The 18,320-nt window shown below is 40.6% G+C and overlaps 1 long non-coding RNA gene across 7 annotated transcripts in view; it reads right to left on the bottom strand.

The window, feature by feature from the left end:
• Positions 1-1,577: 1,577 nt before the first annotated feature.
• The window catches only part of LOC116183509 (uncharacterized), a 52,808-nt gene continuing 36,065 nt past the window's right edge, over positions 1,578-18,320 (bottom strand). For 5 of the 7 annotated variants that reach the window (XR_014953538.1, XR_014953534.1, XR_014953539.1 and 2 more), the window contains exon 3: positions 1,578-11,974. This is a non-coding gene — a long non-coding RNA (uncharacterized LOC116183509). The remainder of the gene's footprint in view (positions 11,975-18,320) is intronic. The other 2 variants (XR_014953535.1, XR_014953536.1) reach the window with 2 other exon arrangements.

Raw genomic sequence — 18,320 nt, 5'->3', positions numbered from 1 at the left:
TTTTGAAGAGTTTATAGGGTGAGGGTCTTTTTTGTTGGGTGTGGTTTTTTTATTTCAGATGCATGTAGGAAGGTGCTCCAAGCTATATCAGGCTGCCACTGTTTAGGTTTTTGTGGGAAACTCAGGAATGAGTGAAACAACTACTTAGAACTGAAGCAATTTAAAGAAAAAACTCTGACCCTGAGGCCAAAAGGACATGTAAACATGGTCTGGTTTTGATGAAAATCAGGGAATATAACACAGCAGGGCTCTCTGAAGTGAAAATACTCCCTCTTCTTTGCTGCAGACATCCTTTTATGAGTGGTTCCAAATGAGCTGTTTCAGCCAAGCTCAGGACAAAATTAGCCTGAAAAGAATGTCAAGTATTTCCAGGAGTCAGCTTTTGCTTAGCATCTTTCTCATGGCACAGAAAGGGAAATTGAGTCAGATCATGAGCACTAAAGACAAAACATGAAATCTGAGTGTATAAACAACTATCTATCATATTTTATTATCGTATTTTATCTGCTTCACCATAATTTGGGGCAGGTGCTTCCATTTTTTTCAACTGCAGAACTGAGAATGTACAAGTCATAGTCAGAATTTCCGTGAAGCAGGTACAGTGTTTTGCTGATAAATGGCCCCATGGTGCTACCCTTAAAAGGAGAATTTATTTTTTATAAAATACAACCCTCCTGCACTGGTTTATAGTACTTAATAAGAAGAGAAGGTTTGGGACAGAAAGGAAACATCAGCCTTAGTGTTTGAAATCTCTTCCAATAAAAATTCAGAAAGTAACTTCCATGAGAATGAATTATCCTCATCTGTCTAATGTATCACTTTTTTCCACTTCCCTTGTCAAGCTGTTAGCGTTCAGAAACACACGTAATCACGGGATATGATTATATGCAGGTGCTTTTATTAAGAGCTCTGGGAGTCGGGGTACAAACCCAACTCTGACTCTGACATGGCCCCCGAGCTGAACGCACTCCATATTCTATCGTTATATAACTTACACACTAACCATGAAACTTACATTGTCCCACTGCACACATCGACATGAGTTTCCTATGATCCCCCCCAGGTCCCCAACCACAGCCTCTCATGATTACTCTCATGATCAAACAGTAATTATATCTAACTACTAAACAATCATCACATCCAACAACCACATCATTCATCCTGTACCAGCCACACAGCGCAGCTCCAGCAAGCACTAGCTCCCCATGTACCCAAGGCACCCATCTTTCCAGGGCCTACCAAGCTCGCCTTCCTGTTAACCCTAAATCCCCATGATTTTAAAACCCTTTTACTATCAAAGCTACATGCTGAAAAAAAAGAATAAAGGATAACAGGAATTATAAATTTTTTCTGAGGTAGCAGTTTTTACTTTTTTAAACTCTGCCACAAAGCTAAACTCTGCACAAATCTAGTTCCAGTTCATATTCATGTTCATGTTCATGTTCATGTTCATGTTCATGTTCATGTTCACGTTCATGTTCATGTTCACGTTCATGTTCATGTTCATGTTCATGTTCCGTTCAGCCTAGAACAGGCTGGAGAGCAAAGCCCTGGTTCTTGGTTCTTACGCTGTGGACGTAAGATAAGGTAAGATACAGTCTTTGTGAAATTGTGTTTTATTTCAACACGCCTTGATAACTCTTTAAGAAGTTATGGACTAGCATAAAGCTTTTAGCAGCCTGAGTACAAAACCTGAGTTTTATTCCAGGTCCATCTGCTCCTATGATAATGCACCAGCATCTGCTGGTCCTGCGCTTCAGCCTCCATCCTCTTTCCAGTACCAGTGAGGCAGAAATGGGATGGCTCCTGAGGGAGCCCCGTGGCTGATGAGCCCAAGTCTCTTTCTCTGTGGGTGAGTGCCTGCAATGCTGCTGAACCCATCCCCTGCAGCCTGAGCAGTTTTGTGTCTAGAGCTGGGCTGTGCCCTGTGAGCTGTGTGGCACTGGCAGCTGTGTCTGCCCCACGCTTTGCTGAGTTTTGACAAGACTTCACGGGCACTAAGGTTTGCAAAAGTGCAAGATCTGCTCATGTGTGACTGAGAGCAGCATGAGGACCTGTATTTAGCATTCTCATATGGTTTGACAATTGTAATACATGTAAAGAAGATACATCTGTGCCAGGCTATTGACTATTTTCACTCAACTGTTAAATCACGTGACTACTTCATTTCTTTTCTCTATGCTCTATGTCTGGTATGTGCTAAATGCTTATTTACCAAAAATTGCCTTCTACATCACCTTAAATGAGTTCCTTCCTCATTTTCCCCTTCAGTAAAAGCAGAAAATTGTAATGAGCCATTTTCCCTTGAATATTAGTCAATAATTTGCAGTCCTTTAGAAATATTTTTACTCATATTTTGACAGATATACAGGGAACACTGGCTCTTGCTTTTTATTCTGACCTTCCTTTCAGTTCCAGGCATAGAGAATTGATATTCTGACTCTATGGAATTATAAAAGGTCATATTTATTTCAGAGTATTTTCAAATCCAATTAAGTTCCCAAAAATAACACAATTGTCGCACAAATTTGTTCAAGGAAACTTTTTAAAATGAAAGATTAACATTTTAACTGTTTTATGATTGAGCTTAATGGAATATCTGAATTTCTACCTTGCTTTTGAGAGAGGAAAAGTTGTGACATTGTTGCAGATCAAGATAATATCCACTGTTAACATCAGTAACTGATACAGATTTTACAAGAGAGATCATTGTATAGTTCCTGCTATGCAGGTTTATAACACAAGATAAGAATGATACAATTTGTCACCACTAGAGCTGATTTATTTTCTTCCATAAAAATAAAAATAAAAAAAAATAAAAAAATAAAAACAAAAACAAATACCTAGTTATAATGAGACTCTTCCACTTGACCTTTTTTGCCACTGTGGTCATCTTAAAATTACTCCAGTATTTCCAAATAAAGAAACCAAAACCAGGAACTTGGAAAGCTTCTCTCTAGAGTGCAAAAAATAAAGGAACTGACTTCCCCCCCCTCCCCAAAAAAAAAAAAAGTGTGTCAGCTGTTACCACACAGTGGTTTCATGCACTTTTGAGTGGCACATGCACTACAATAATTGTACATTCCGCTTTAACCAAATAGTTTGCTCCCAGACATTCCAGCTGGGTTGATTTTTCTTTTTTTTTTTAGTTCTCTAATGCATTTTTCATTGCAGCAACTTCTTGCAAAGTTCTATTCATAAAAATTGACTAGAAGCAAGCAGCCTCTAGCACTAAGGAATTAAACACTCTGGATGGTAAAATTTCACCTTTTCTTTTCAGCAGCAGTTCTTGCCAGGTAACAACAGCACTGAAAAAATGGGATTGTGTTGAGAAGTTTGAAAATTATTTGGAGGAGCAAACTCCCTCTGCTGGTTTGAAGCAGTAGCAGATATATTTCATTTAAAAACATACAAATTGGGAAAGCATTCATTCAATGCACAAAGTACTTTTCCTTTTACTGCATAATCAGTGAAGAGTGAATCAGTTTATTCCACAAAAAGAGGCAGGACTCTTATTAAGAAAAATAAGGCAGAAAATATAAAACCACAGTGAAGGTTTTTTTTGTAATTAAAAATGGTATCAAAATGCAGATTTTCAAGCAAGGGGGAAAAGAAGCTTGCATACTAATATTGAACCTATTTTTTCTTTTTACCTGTTGTGGAGGTGGTTACATGGAGCATGTCCAGAGAAGGGAAGGGAGCTGGGGAAGGGTCTGGAGCACAGGTCTGAGGAGGAGCAGCTGAGGGAGCTGGGGGGGCTCAGCCTGGAGAAAAGGAGGTTCAGGGGGGACCTTCTGCCTCTGCACAACCCCTGACAGGAGTTGTCAGGTGGGGGATGGACAAAACAAATGGAAATGGCCTCAAGCTGTGCCAGGGGATGTTCAGATTGGCATCAGGAAGAAATTCATCAGTAAAAGGGTTGTCAGGCACTGGAAGGAGCCACAGGGAGGTTGTGGAGTCACCATCCCTGGAACTCCTCAAGGAAGACTGGATGTGGCACTCAGTGCTTTAGTTTACCTGACATGGTGGTGCCCAATCTAAGTTTGGACTCAATGATCTTGGGGGACTTTACCAACTTTAATGATTCTCAGATTCTATCCTTATTCAAAGAAGCAAAGCTAACTTTGTTTTTCCTGTTCTTCCTACTCCATTAGGGACATCTTAGCAGCTACACAGGGTCACGGGCTGGACCCTTTGGGTACAGCACAGCTCCCTCCAGCCAGGCCAAGAGCAACTGGTCAGAGTCTGCCTTGCAGATGATTGCTAAAGCATGGTGAAAAACTGTCACCAGCTGGACACAGCAAGGATCACCAGAATACAGCTAGTGATGCTAAGGAATTTGTGGAGCTATTTTTCAGGCTGCTGAAATAATCAAGTCCTAGTGCCATATTTTTCAAACCATGGAATCTGGGTCAATGCTGATCTGTAAGACCTCTATAAGAAGTGGTCTGCAAATAACTGCAAATGACTTTGTATACCAACCCTATTTTGTATTCTGACTCATTTGGCAAGCAAGCAACCAAAATGAGGGAAATTATATGGACACTGGAAGTTTATCCTGATTTGATTTAACTGGAAACTGTTGTGACAACACCACAAACATGGTTGGGTTTGTATTGGTTAAAATCTTAATTGGAAAAGTAGAGGAAAGTCAGCCAGTGGAAACAAATTCCCCTGTCCTTTGTTTAAACAGTTCTTTGTCTATTTCCTCCACTATTATCAACCTCCTCAGTCAATCACGTTCTCTTTGCTATAATCAGCCTTGACTAATGCGTACTGTTCCTTTTCCTCATGTCATTTCTTTGCCACATGCCAAAAGTTCTATTTCACTGGGCTGAGAACAAGACAGGGAGCCAGGATAAGTTTCAATTCTGTGGTGTCATTATGACATAAAAATATATTCTTCAAACAGGACCCATGGTGATTCAAACATTGTTGTATGACAGCTTGTCCTGTACTAAATATTTTTAAATTCTGAATGAAGTATTGGAAATGTCACTCCTGCACAGGTATGAAATAAAATACTTGCAACTGTTGAATCTTGAAAGAAAAGAGCTGGAGGAGAGGGAGATATTTGTGAAATTCAGGCTAAGAACAGGCAATGATTAATCATGTTTCTGCCATGAGGCCATTACAGCAGCAATCTGAAAGAGGAGTTGCCTACCCTGATGACAGCTATTATATTTTTTCTTTGACCTTTCTTCTGAGGATGCAATTCATTTATACTGGGCTATTACAACTAATTAAAACAACGCTGCAAACAGCAGGGAGTGTGTGGAGCAGCTCCATCTGCATTATGCTGATAAAAACCAGTTCACGTGGACATGCAGTCATTAACAGTACAACCATATGTGCACCTGTGTGTTTCAAAGACATTCTGTTTGATTTGAACACAGTAGAGTTTTCATATCACAGTTTGTAAATCACACTGTATTTAAAAAAAGGAGAAAAAAGTAAACTCTGCTTTTCACTGGATTTTTTTTTTCTCTTCTCTAATAAACAACCATCTACCTCCTTCCTTTGTAGGTACATTTGGCATTTTGCATTTGTATTATGTCGCTTTGGCAGCCCCTGTTTGGGATTTCCTTATATTAACATTTAGCACAAAGGAATCTCATCTTCAGGGTCCAATGGGCTAATGGTTTCCTTCGGCATCTGAATAAATTAACAGCTGTGGCCTTCAGCCATTTTGTCTTTCCAAAATAAAAGCAACGGGAAGCTGCTTGTTGTTGTTGTAAGAGTTCTCACACTTGCTCTGTGAGCAGTATACAAAGCCTTTTTTTCTACAGAGATGACTTCACACAAAACATACAGCATTAGAAATGTAATTTTCCCCTCACTCCATCAGTAACAGCAATGTAGCCCAACTTGAAGTGATCAGAAGATAAAAAGTTTGCTCAAAAGTCAGTGAGTTTTATTAAAACATTTGATACATATTACTTGTATCACAGTAAGTGCACACGTTATATATGTGCCTGCATTTCTGTGCCACAGGCAGGATGATGGTATCAACTGAAAGTGCTTTTTTATTCAAAGACAGTCACTGATACCTGTGCAGGCCCTTTGTGCTGGAAGCTGTGCTGTGGTTGCCAACACCAGCTGAGGCACTGACACAGCAACTAGAATGTGTCAGTCTTTGACACTGAACTTCTCTTTCTGTCTCTCTCACTCCTGTGCTGGTTCTGGTGCTCATCTGATGGTTGTGCTCAGTAAGTTCAGTTTCGACATCCGGCAGGAAAAGTTAAAGCAGGGCATTGTTAGTCTTTACAGCAGTGTGAACCTGTAGTTGAACTATGTCTGACTGGAATTCTTAAAATTCCAAATAAAACCAGTCTGTCACCAAAAGGTGGATTAGGTGCAGAAACTGCACAAACTACTAGCACTTAGGGAACTATTTTGGGTTTGTCTTGGGGGGTGGGTTTTGCGGTTTTGTTGTGGATTATTTTTTAATGGAAGTAAAGTAAAGACACACCCTGAAGGCCCCAGGACGCAAGAATATCTTTTTCTCTGGGGAGCCTTTAGGAGAAAGGGATGTGAGGTTACCTGTAAGTTTACATTTTCCTGTATTGATTTGCTGAGGCTGACAATGCCATGAGCAGGGTGCTCCCATCAATACTCCAGACTTCCACAGAGAGCAGTGCAAACACACTTCACGCCTGAAGCTCAGCACAAAGCCTCTTCTCTCTTCATCCTCCAACAATGTCAGATTGTCATTAATTTTCTTGATACTAGCAGCCTTTTTGTGAGTACTGTTCAGATGCTTTTGAGTTTATAAATAGCACTCCCAAAGGGCAGTCATTCTGTACATCTGTGGAATTGCCAGAGTTGACCAAATAACCACTGTTAGAAAATTCTATAATAAAACTATTTCCCCTGACAATTACACACCATCACCTTCAGTTATACCAACTGAACTCTATGTACTTCTAGTCAGTAGATGCTTCTGTGAAGTGTATAATTATTCTCAGCAAGCTACTAAATTATACAAAATAATCTTTTCTGCATTTTTGGTTCTGAAAAGTAACAGTAATTATTATGTAAGTAACAACTGATAAAACCATTAGACATTACTACAAGGAAAATATTGCCCAGTACTAGAAAGAACATACATTTCTCCCTGCTTGACCCCAGAAAAATAAAATCCTATTGATTTTTTTTTTTAATGTCAAAAAAAGTCAGAATTATGATTGGATCCATTAAATATGAAATATTTTCAATTAGAAGTATAAGCTCTCCTCTTAGTAAGGTACTTGTGGCTATGAAGAAGGGCCTCTTGGCAGCACTTTGAAGGCTTTCACTGATTATTTTTTGTTGTTGTTATGCAGAGTAAGAACTTAGATGTTTATCTACATTCCTGCAGGCTTGTATATCCTATCCCTCGGGCACTGATGCCTGCTGCCAAGAATACACTTCAGGTTTTCTAGAGAGGCAACAAACTGAGCCAAACAACAGAGTGAGCACTTCAGAAGCACCTGACTGCCTTACATTTTCCCTCCTAAGAAATTAAAGTATTGGGGATTATTCAATTTGCCACAGTGTATTCCCTCCCACAAATGCAGCAGAATATGAGTTTTCTGTTTCAGTCATTGGCTACAAGTGTAAATTTTGACTTTGTATTCCCACTTTAACTGTTACCAAAATCTCAGCCTGAAGGAGGAAAAGTAGCTCCTGTTCTGCTTTCAGAGCCAATGAAGTTAGAGACACAAACAGAGGATTGGATTTTTGGCCTGACAAAATATTTCTGAATTCCCATTCTAAGTGGGATGGTGAATTGATATTATTGCTACTTCTCCTGATAAATGTGCAAAGAACTACAAGTTTTTTGTTTGCAGAGGGAAACACCACAAAGAAATTAATACAGAATAGTTTGTTTCATTTTTGGACTTGCATATGCCCATCAGAAGGTGCAGAGGGGAATGTGTGACAGAGAAGGGGAATGTGTTCCAGCACGTCCCTGAGTTGCAAAAGTGTATCATCAAAGGTATTTATTTGCAAACCTGAGTGTTTTTTCTAAGGAAGCAACATTTAACTAACTCATCAGCAGATTTGTGAGTTGATTACCCACAAATTTGGGCATGGGTAACTCATACTTATCCTACCAGAAGTTGAATTCTTTAGCTGACACTCTCCCAAAAACACACACTGAGAGAATAGTTTACAGATGCGATGTTTCCTATTCTTTTTCACTTCTACATCTGTGTTATTTCCAGCCCAGACTGGAAAATCAGGATATCTTCTTCTATCTAATTTGTCCTTATGCTTTGGCCCTTCACATCAAATTCCTTCTTTTTCAGAAATCCATGTTAATAGTTATTCCAGAGCTCCTGCTGTATGCAGGAACTCCCAGTCTCCACTCACTACCTTTTGTCACCAACAAGAGGGAGAGCAATAGTTCTGTTTAAACACACTAGTCTGCTGAAAGATCATACTTTTTCAGTAAGCTTCTAGAAGATAGAATTGGTCCGATGTAAGGGCAGAGAGCAACACATCATTGAAGGAAGGAAATTTCCTGTTTCTGCAATTTTTTCACCATAGAATCAGAGCTCTGTCATGTGAAATCAGAATTCCAAAACTTATTCTTGTTCCAATTTGTAATTAAAGCAATTTGTGCAATGAATATTCTAAAAGCCACTTGCTTCTGGGGAAAGAAAAATGGTTTAAACATTCCATGTTTTTCTTTCAGTGTTTATTTTTTGTCTCATGACATGTTGATAAAGACCAGATTTAGAGAGTTTAGTTTTTTTAAAACAGTTCTCTGACATCCCAGGTGACTTCTCTGTGAACCCTTTTCTTCTCAATGAGCGAAAAATCCAAGTGCCATTGACTGGAATATTCTTTTGGATTTTAACATAAACAGTGAGGAGAGGCTCATTTCATCTGCTTTTAGGTGCATGCTTCAGCTACTCTGCTGATGCAGATTCACCTGACAATCTGTGGAAAAGAAGAAGCAGGCACTGATGGGAAACAGTTCATCAGATCCTCAAATAAGTGCCTGAGTGATAAAAACCCTGGAGATGTGCCAGCAGCTTTCTGATAGCTGTGAAGGGAAAACACACAACCACCTTAGACTTGATGACTGAATTTGGATAAAGCAAATGCCATCATACAAATTCCTTTTGCACAGCTCTGTGTTAGTTTTGACTTTAGGTTCTGCTAAATCTCTGTCTTCCTTTCAAACAAAATCAGCAGTGCAGTACAGACAATCCACAGTTATATTTAGCTCATGACTAAAGCTTACAAGCAGCACTGCTCAGCATCAATAGGCACAAAATGGTGGTGGATGTGCTTAAACTGGAAATTGGAAAGATACATTATGGCAGAGCACTGCCATGATATCCTGGAACAACATTCATGGAGGAGTTTGGAGAAAAGTGACATTAATGGTTCTCAAGATGAAGCTTGTTCCTTTTATGTAATGGATTATTATTCAATGATTTGCTTTAGTAGCAGGAAAAAGGCCTTGGTTTACATTGTTCCTTAAGTTCATGTATCAACATACACACATATAGAATGTATGTTTGGGGGTGTTTGTGTGTGCTGTATGTATAGAGCTCTTTATTCATCTTTTACAAGTACTTGGCACATGGGTCAAGTTCTTACCAGTCCATGAAAAACAAAGGGCACAGGCATCTATGTACCCTCATAGGCTGCTACAATGTACAGCATGGCTTTCACTATTCCCATTTAGCCTTTGATGTCCAAACATGCAGGAGTAACTCCAACACAGCACACAGGTGCCAGAGCAAGCTTAGCAGTGCCAAATCTGAGTCCTGGTGACAGCAGTCATGGTAAAGATCTCAACGAGCTGGGCAGTCTGCAGTCTGAAGTTATAGCATGGAAGGATGGAATTATTTAGGTTGGAAAAGACCTCTGAGATCAGCGAGTCCAATCCTTCACCCAGCACTGCCAAGTTCACACAATCACTAAGCCATGTCTGCAAGGGCCACACTCACTCATCTTTTAAATATCCCCAGGGATGGTGACACAACCCCTCCCCTGGGCAGCCTGTTCCAATGCTTGACAACCTTTCTAGGAAGAATTTTTTTTCATAATATCCAATCTAAACCTCCCCAGTGCAACCTGAGGCCATTTCCTTTAGTCCTGTCACTTTCTACTTGAGAGGACAAAGCACCCCCCACCTGGCTCCAACCTCCTGTCAGGGAGATGTAGAGAGTGAGAAGGTCCCCCCTGAGCCTCCCTCTTTCCAGGCTCAACACCCCAAGCTCCCTCAGCTGCTTCTCATCAGACTGGATTTATTAATGGGTTATCACAGTTCCACTTTCCTCCTGTTTCTTTTTCCCAGGAAGGACAGTCTTCAGATTGCCAGAAGGGCATCCTTAAAGGGGCAGGTAGAGGCACAGGCCTGCAGTAACGACTGCAACTCTCTCCTGCTCTAAAAGGAAAAATAAAAGGGAAAAACAAGGCTGAAATCAAGAACTGAAATCTTCTCTCAGCTTTGGCTGTCATCCCACAGCTTTGAGTTACCACCCAGCCAAGGAGTGCTGGAACAGGGCTGTTTGACAGCTGCTGATTAACCCCTGTGCTCGAGCAGCAGTGATAGATGCCAAACCCAAGCCAGACACTTAAATTGTCTCCACTTGTGCAAGCTGTGACCTACAGTATCTGTTTCTGTGAGGCACAGCACCTGCCACAAGTGTCTAGCTCAGAGCAGGGGAACAAAGGGAAGTCCCAGTGACACATCTTCCACTTGCAATCCCAAGGAAGTGTCACAGGAGGACAATAGAATGCCTCTTCTGCAATGAATGAGTGGGTGTTATTACGAGCCATATAAAATATGCACAGGATTGAATTTCACCCCTATCAAAGACAAGAAAGAGACACAAAATATGCCTAATTTACTACACTCTGGAGTTTTGCTCTATGAGGTCCTTGAAGAAAGTTATAGTGGGATGAGTGTCATGGCAGTATCTTGTAACAGCATTGTAACTTCCATCAGAAAATGTGATGCATGTGATGTAATCACATTCTCCTAGACTGCATTTGCAGGGAGGGAGGGAGAAAAAAAAAACAAGAGCCATTATGTCATTTTTACATGGTGACTTATTTTCTTAGAAAAAGAGATTTTTATTCCTTCTACTTATTTTTGTCAGAGCAATAGCACTGTCCTGTGTAGTCCTCAGTCTCCTATTGCTCTGCTCTGTCACCTTTCACGTTTATTTGGGGATTTTTCAACAACCTAATCTCCCTTTGCCCATACCATTTTTCTCCTTGTCCTTCTCACCTCCACATACACTACTAATTTTTGTTTAAATTGAGTATCCATTTTTATTTTTTTCTGTAAAACCATTTACAAAAGAGTTGGTATCTAATCCAGAGGTCTATTCTGTGCATCTTGCCATTTGTAGGAAATGCTGATTAATTTTTGTAATAAGTTTCAGGATGATACTTGTCTTTGAAGCACTAGCTATTTGCCTGCTGCCTTAAAAACCCACTCAAGTCATTTCCCCAGTGAGGTTGTAACAGTCACAAATGTGTTATAACTGCCTGTATTTTTGACTGTCTAATTTTATAAGTCACCTGGTTTTCATAAAGTAATCTCTAGTCCCAATTTCAGACAGTCTGCACATGGGAGCACAGCTTGAGCCAAGGAGCAGTGGGGCAATCCCAGAGCAGGAGAATAGAAATTCTGTGATCTGGGAAGGCAAAGGAGCTCCAGGCACAGATGCAAACCAGAGAAGCTGAAAAGACAGGAGGTCAGAGGGAGGAAAAGGCTGATAAGGAGTTGTAGCCCACACAGCAAACACAGAGCAGGGAAACAAAGGCCTTCTCCAGGAAATGAGCACAAGTGTTGGAGAGGAAACTTACCTCACACAAGAGCGTTGTATCAGATAGGTCTGAGCTGAGCCTTGGAGACCAAAGCCTTTCACCTAGGGAAATGGATTAATTCTTGTGTTTGAGGAAGCCATCTGGAAGATGTTGGATTTTCATTAAGTTATTAATATTTCGAAAATTTCTGTTAAAAAAATAAAAAGACATGAGAAAGGGGAGGAATTACGCAATTACTATAACACAAGAAAAACCTGAGCCAATTCATCCAGCCAAAACAGGCCTGGAGTGACTGGTCTGATCTTTCACAGCTTTTAGCTTTAGGGCATGAATGTACATATTAAACAAGAGAGAGAAGGAATCACAGTAAGGAGGGTCTTAGGGGGAGATTGGGTCTTGAGGTGGAAATGATTGAAGAGGAATAATGGCCAAAAGGGGGCTGCTTACTAAAGGAGCCAGAAGAGAGAAGGAGCTCGGGTTGGCTGAAGGGTTGTTCAGAATTGAGTCATCAGCTTTTTCTATCCTGGGAGGAGAGACAGGGCTCAGGGTCTGCCCCATGGGGTGTTAGTACTGGAGACACAAACCTTGAAATTACAGAAGGAAGCTTCAAATCGTTTTACTTTGTTTATTGCTTAACTTTGAGAGAAGTGCTCCTGGTCATTACATGCTATTTTTTTATCTTCTCCACCCTTAACAAGTTGCTGTCATATTTAACACAGTGATTCATAAGTGTGATGGGAAAGGAAATTTTCTCAGGTGTCTGGGCTGAGGCTCAAACCAATCTTCACAACAGTCCTTCACAGATAATAAAGCCAGCCCTTATGGCTGCCATCCAGGGCCCTCCAGAAATATTGTAGAAAAGCTGAGAGCACTTTTATGGTTTATTTGGGTGTTGGAAAAAGGCTGTAGCTGCATTAAGCATTGTGAAATACCTGTCCCCAAAAACCTGCTCCCAAAAGTCCCAAACATGGGAAAAAACACAGGCCACAGTTCTGCCCAGGATCAAACATTATTCCAAGAAGTACAAGAAAACAGTACTAGTCCAGCCCAGGAAGAGAATCAAAAGGATTTAACAGAAGAAGAGGAATCCAGCAATAGGCATATTTTAGAAAAACAGAGTTTTGCCCAGGAGGATCAGAAGGCTGCAGGTTACTTCTTCAAAATATAAACCAAAACTTCTGAGTATAGTTTTTGCAAAGTGTAGTCAGCCTATGATAGTTTATTGTTTTTCTGAGAAAGCTTCCTTTGTCCTTGTGTTTTTTCTACAACAGATATTTATAGAAATTGTAGTCATAAAATTGCTAAAAGCATTTCCTGTAAATTACATAAAGGTCTGTCTCCCAGTATCACAAGGACCTTGTGATATCACAAACTTCCCAATAATTTTGAGATATTTTTTTACAGAATAGAAGAGGTCTCTGACTGTTACCATACACTATTCCTGTGCTCAAGGAAAACACTTGCCCATAACAGACAGTCACTGGCAGAGAGTAGCTGGAGCAGTAACTGCAAATGGTTCACATTGTCAGTGGTGGTCTTGTTGCTGGGATTTTCAGATCTTTAAAATATTTTCTTGAGCTGCTTTTCCTTAAGAAATTATTTATTCAGATTCACCAGCATACTCCATGTTCTTCATTTCCCTGGACAAAAGTGCCTGTGATTGTGGCCTCTCTTTAATATCCATCAAAATGTTGTGTGCTTCCACCTCACCCAGTATTTTCACAGTAAAGTAGCTGTGTACCCTCTGTTTAGATCTGGGCTATGTTCACCTTTATGGATGAGAAAACCCTGTCATATTCCCAGCAAAATTAGACAGTTTAGAATGCAGAACATTCTGAAATAATGCTCAAGTGCCTGGGTTAATTTTATATCCAAGCAAGCATAAAGTGGTTCATTACGGTGTTCAAGAGGAAAACATGATATTAAAGAATTGATCTAGTCTGTATTGTAGTTTGTTAGAAAACATCATGTATTTTAGTGGGCCTAAACATGCACATTGCCAGGAGTTCAAAGGAAAATGAGATCCAAGCAAAAGGTTGAAAAATGTGGAGAGCGCAGTTGCATAGTAAACAATCCCATGAGCTCATGCTGTGCCCTTTCTTTTCCTGCCTTTGATGTTGGAGCTCCCATTTTAATTGTACAGACTTGGTCCTGCTGCTTGTGAATTTGGTGGGAAGACCTCTCATCAACTTTGATTGTGCAAAACAATTACTTCAGATTCTTACATGACTTTTTAGGACAATGAGGCAGTTTTGTACTTTTACTTTGTGATGGAATCCTAAACTTCTCTGTGAAGGAAGGAAGGAAACAGAACCAGGGCTGTGTTGCACTGGCTTTCTGCTCCCAGGAACAGGAGGAGCTGCAATCCCATTTTCCATCTGTTGTCCTTTTTCCTCTCTTCACCAAAATGCCAAAAGGAGACAAGCAATGAAGCAAAAAGGATCAGTGGGAGTACAAGAGGAAGGAGCAAAGGAAGGATGGGGGTAGAGGGCTGTACTGAGTTGAAACAGCATCATAAAATCTTAAAGGGGTTTAGGTTGTAAGGGAGTTGTGAAGTCCATGGCCCCTGCAATGGGCAGGGACATCCTGAACTACATCAGGCTGCTGAAAGCCCCATTCAACCTGACCTTGGATGTGCCATGGTGGTGACAGAGAGGAAGTGGCTCTGATGCCTTCCACACCGTGCTGATGTTGTAGCACAGTATTTTTGAGGGGAAATGATACCACTTCCCAAAATCCAATGTCACCCATTGTGGATATAATGCTGCTTTTTCTTCTCAAAGGTGTGTTATTAGTTCTTACGCAGAGAGCCATGGACACAAGATGTGTGATACTCTGCCTACATTTCTTAATTGCTAGAGAAGGATTTTGACAGCAAGCTTCCCCCCAGGAAAGGAAGGAAAAATAAGATAGAAAAAATTGGAAATAACTTCACTTGTCCAGTTTGCATCTTCCTAAACTCCCTCATATTCAGAAAATAACAACTTCCCTTGAATTTGACTCTGTCTGTGACTCAGACACCTGCCAGGCGTCACTTCCAGAGGTGGTCTCCACTAAGCCAGTAATCCCTGACATAAGAGCCTGTGGCAATTATTAATTGAGGAAAAAACCTGTCTGAGTCTACTCCTAAGAGCAGACTAATGGAGATTGGCCGTAATCTGTACAGATTGTTTGAGATTAAGATTTACAGTGCTATAGAAAGATTTAGAAAGTGCCAGTGGAGGCCAACCTGTCCCAGCCTTGCCCCTGGCTGCTGCCACTGTTTTCCCACAGGAGATAGAAAGTGATGGACACAAGCAAAGAGCCCAGGAAGTGTAAAATGTCTTGAGCAGGAGCTGCAGGCACCAGGGAATGGAGAAGCACTCAGAGGGAGGGGAGCAGAGGGGCTTCAAGCATTACACAGCTCATTATGGCTTCCACGTCTGGCAGCATCACACACTTCCAAGTGAATTTGAAATTGAGGTGATTTCCCAACACGTTGTTTTGCTCTTGAAACCTCTCCCTCAATTCCCCTTCTGCTAATTTATTAACAAATTAGGGTGTTTGTTGTAGAAGATGAAGCAACTTGAATTCACAACACTGGTTTAAAAATAGTAACAAGAAATGTAATGGCTCCAATACAGGGTGTCTACTTGGAGAGTAAACGTCTTCAGTGTTAGCTCAGCTTTTAAAACAAACTCAGTAATTGCTTCCAGAGGTAAAATATTTGCAAGCTGTTATTACAGCACACATTCATTAAAGGGAAGAAAACACAGTTGTCTCTTTGGAGCAGGCAGACAGGAACAGGGAAAGCTGTGCTCCATAATTAATTTTCAAGAGCTGTCAGGTACCTGTACCTCTGACAACTCAACATTAAAACCTTATCCGTGAAGCATTCATCCATATTGCTGTTTTCCAAGCCAGCAAAAGAGGCTGTGAATTTGTTAATTAATTTCTGGGAAACACCATGGGTCTGTCTCTGAAAGCAAATAGCCCAGGGAGATGTTAAATGTCTTGAGCAGAGGATGTAAACCTGCAAGTTATTTCAGGGTTTGAATATTGTGTATTCTTCAAAAGCAGTGGAAGGGGAGGGACTGTGCCAGCTAGCTCATGTCCTTACACAGACATGTTTTTTCTTGAAAGTGGCCGTTTCATGTCAGAGAATGTGATCCTGCAGCTGCTAAGATAGACAACCAGCTTCTTTACACCAGGACGGGTTGGAATGGGGACTGTCTGGAGATAACAGAGGCAGCACTTCACTTTCTACAGATTTCTTTAGAGTTGTGCAATAGAACATATTTCTGGCTTTTGTTGTTCACAGAAACACCCCTCACAGACAGCAGCACTTTGGATCACGGTTTAAGTTCAACTTCTCCTGTCCTTGACATAATTTGGAACAATTTTACACTAAAAATAACCAGGCAGGAAAAAAACAATCAAAATAAAGAACTCAAGCAAAACATAAATCTACATTGTTTCCTTCTCAAGGGACAATAATAAGATGATATGGCAGCAGGCCACAGCAATAATATGCCCCATATCTACCCTGCACACATGCTGCAATAGAATGGCAGATTTCTGTCCACAGGAGCACAACCTAAAATTAACTGTCAGGGGCTCCATACCAGAGCAAGCTCAGTTAAAATTCTGATGCTTAAAAAATGAAGAGCCTCACTAGCACTGAGGACATTTGAAGCACACAGCCTGCTTTGGAGCTTCTAGCATTTTCAGAGGGAACACAGTACATGTCAATCTCAGGATTATTCACATGTTTTATGGTAAACACGGGTCTGGATTAAACCTCTCTGGACTTAATTTTCAGCCAAGGGCTACTTATAATTTAGAAATAGGGGAACTCTTGGCAGGCCTGGTTCACTCCAGCTGTGTAACATGCACAGCCAGGAGCAATGCCTACCTTTTGTAGGAACCCCACTGCCCAGATGTCTTCCCCAGGAGAAAGACTTTATATTAAAGCTGCAGTTTTTTCTGAAATGCTTTGAATCCCCACTGTACTGTACTCTGATTAACAGGATTGTCTCAGCAAAGGCTCCACCTCTGTTAAGGGAAGGCCCCTGTGGGCCCATAAAAATCCATGGCATGTGGCCCTTTTTCTGACTGGGGAGGTGAAGGTGTTTATTTGGGGCTGGAGACTCTTAGGGAATTGCCTGCTGGAATTATTATATGAATATGTAAAGCCAAAATTTGGCAAAAAGCAAAAACAGACCTTCAGGAAGCTGCTACCCTTGAGAGCATCCTGCCGGTGGTCACCATCCCAACATTGGTCTGGAAACTTCCCCATTCAGCCCACAGAGAATTTGGGGTTTGTGAATTCTGCTCCTGAACTGTCTGTTGCCTTGCAGGTCTGTCTTAGGAACCTGCTGTGGAAAGGAGCAAAGATCTTCAGATTTCCAGATTACTGCCCCTCTTTTTGCCATCTACCATCCTCTTGTACATAGGTTCAAAGAAAAAAGATCATAGGAAGATATTCTTTGGCCAGGAGCAGCACCATATGGTTATCCTGGTTCTCTTCCACGTTTTATTATTCAGAAGGAGCCTTTGTACACAGGAAGGAAATTTTATAATGATTGTTTGCAAGGATTTCCAACAATCAGAACTTGTGATCCACAGGGATTAGTTGGTTGATTGTGAAAAGTGTTTCATTTGTTCTGCTACAGAGGAAGCTAAGTGACTCACTATTTGAGGTATAACAATGATTTTTGCCAGATCAACGTCCCACAAAGGAGAGCATTTAGTGTAAACAAATCACTTACTTTGGAGCAGGACTGGTTTGCAGTGCAAGAGAGGACAGAATTTACTGCAGCAAATGCAACCTGGAACAGTTCAGTCACTTGGGACTTCAAAACATCAGTGCAGGTGTAATTTCTGTAATTTGATTATTCTATCTCCCTTCACAGTGTACAAAAAGAACAATTCTTTTCCTCTTTTCAGGAGTCTTGTGTTTAAGGGTTGTTAAAATCTTCTCCATCTGCTTTCTTTCCTAGAAATGTCTAGAAGTTTATAGAAATGGGTTAGTTGGCGATATCTTTCCTGAAGTGTTTTTCCCAAAACAAGGACACGTATTTCATCTGCAGCCTTGTCAATGCTATCTAGACTGGCAAGGATATTTCAGCATCTTACTGGCAGAACCAACTGATTGTCTATAATCCTTCTTTGACTTTTCTTAATTAGATGTTTCCTGCATTCTACAAACACTGTTCTGTTCTTTTTTCAGGAAATGCAATCAGATTGATTAGTGACAATTCTGATACAGCTCCCTTCCTTCTTTTCTGAAAACAGTCACCCTGATTGTTCTTCTCCAGTGCCCTGGAACCTCATCTGTCCTCATCACACTGTTCTCAAAGAGGATCACTAACATCTCATCCTGCTTGCAACAGCTACTTAACCATTTTAAATAAACTTCCTTTTTATAAGTGACTACTGAAGGAAAAAAGGCCTTAAACTTGTCACCTATTATTATTTCTCCTTTCCCATCACATGTTGGACCAACTTATTTTTCATATCTTTGGAGAATGTCCTCATGTTATTTTTAATTC

The sequence above is a fragment of the Lonchura striata genome, chromosome 3, assembly GCF_050655825.1.
Source record: "Lonchura striata isolate lonStrDom1 chromosome 3, ASM5065582v1, whole genome shotgun sequence".
Lineage (NCBI taxonomy): Eukaryota > Metazoa > Chordata > Aves > Passeriformes > Estrildidae > Lonchura > Lonchura striata.
The sequence above is the reverse complement of the archived record's forward strand: the minus strand, read 5'-3'. Positions and strand labels throughout refer to the sequence as shown.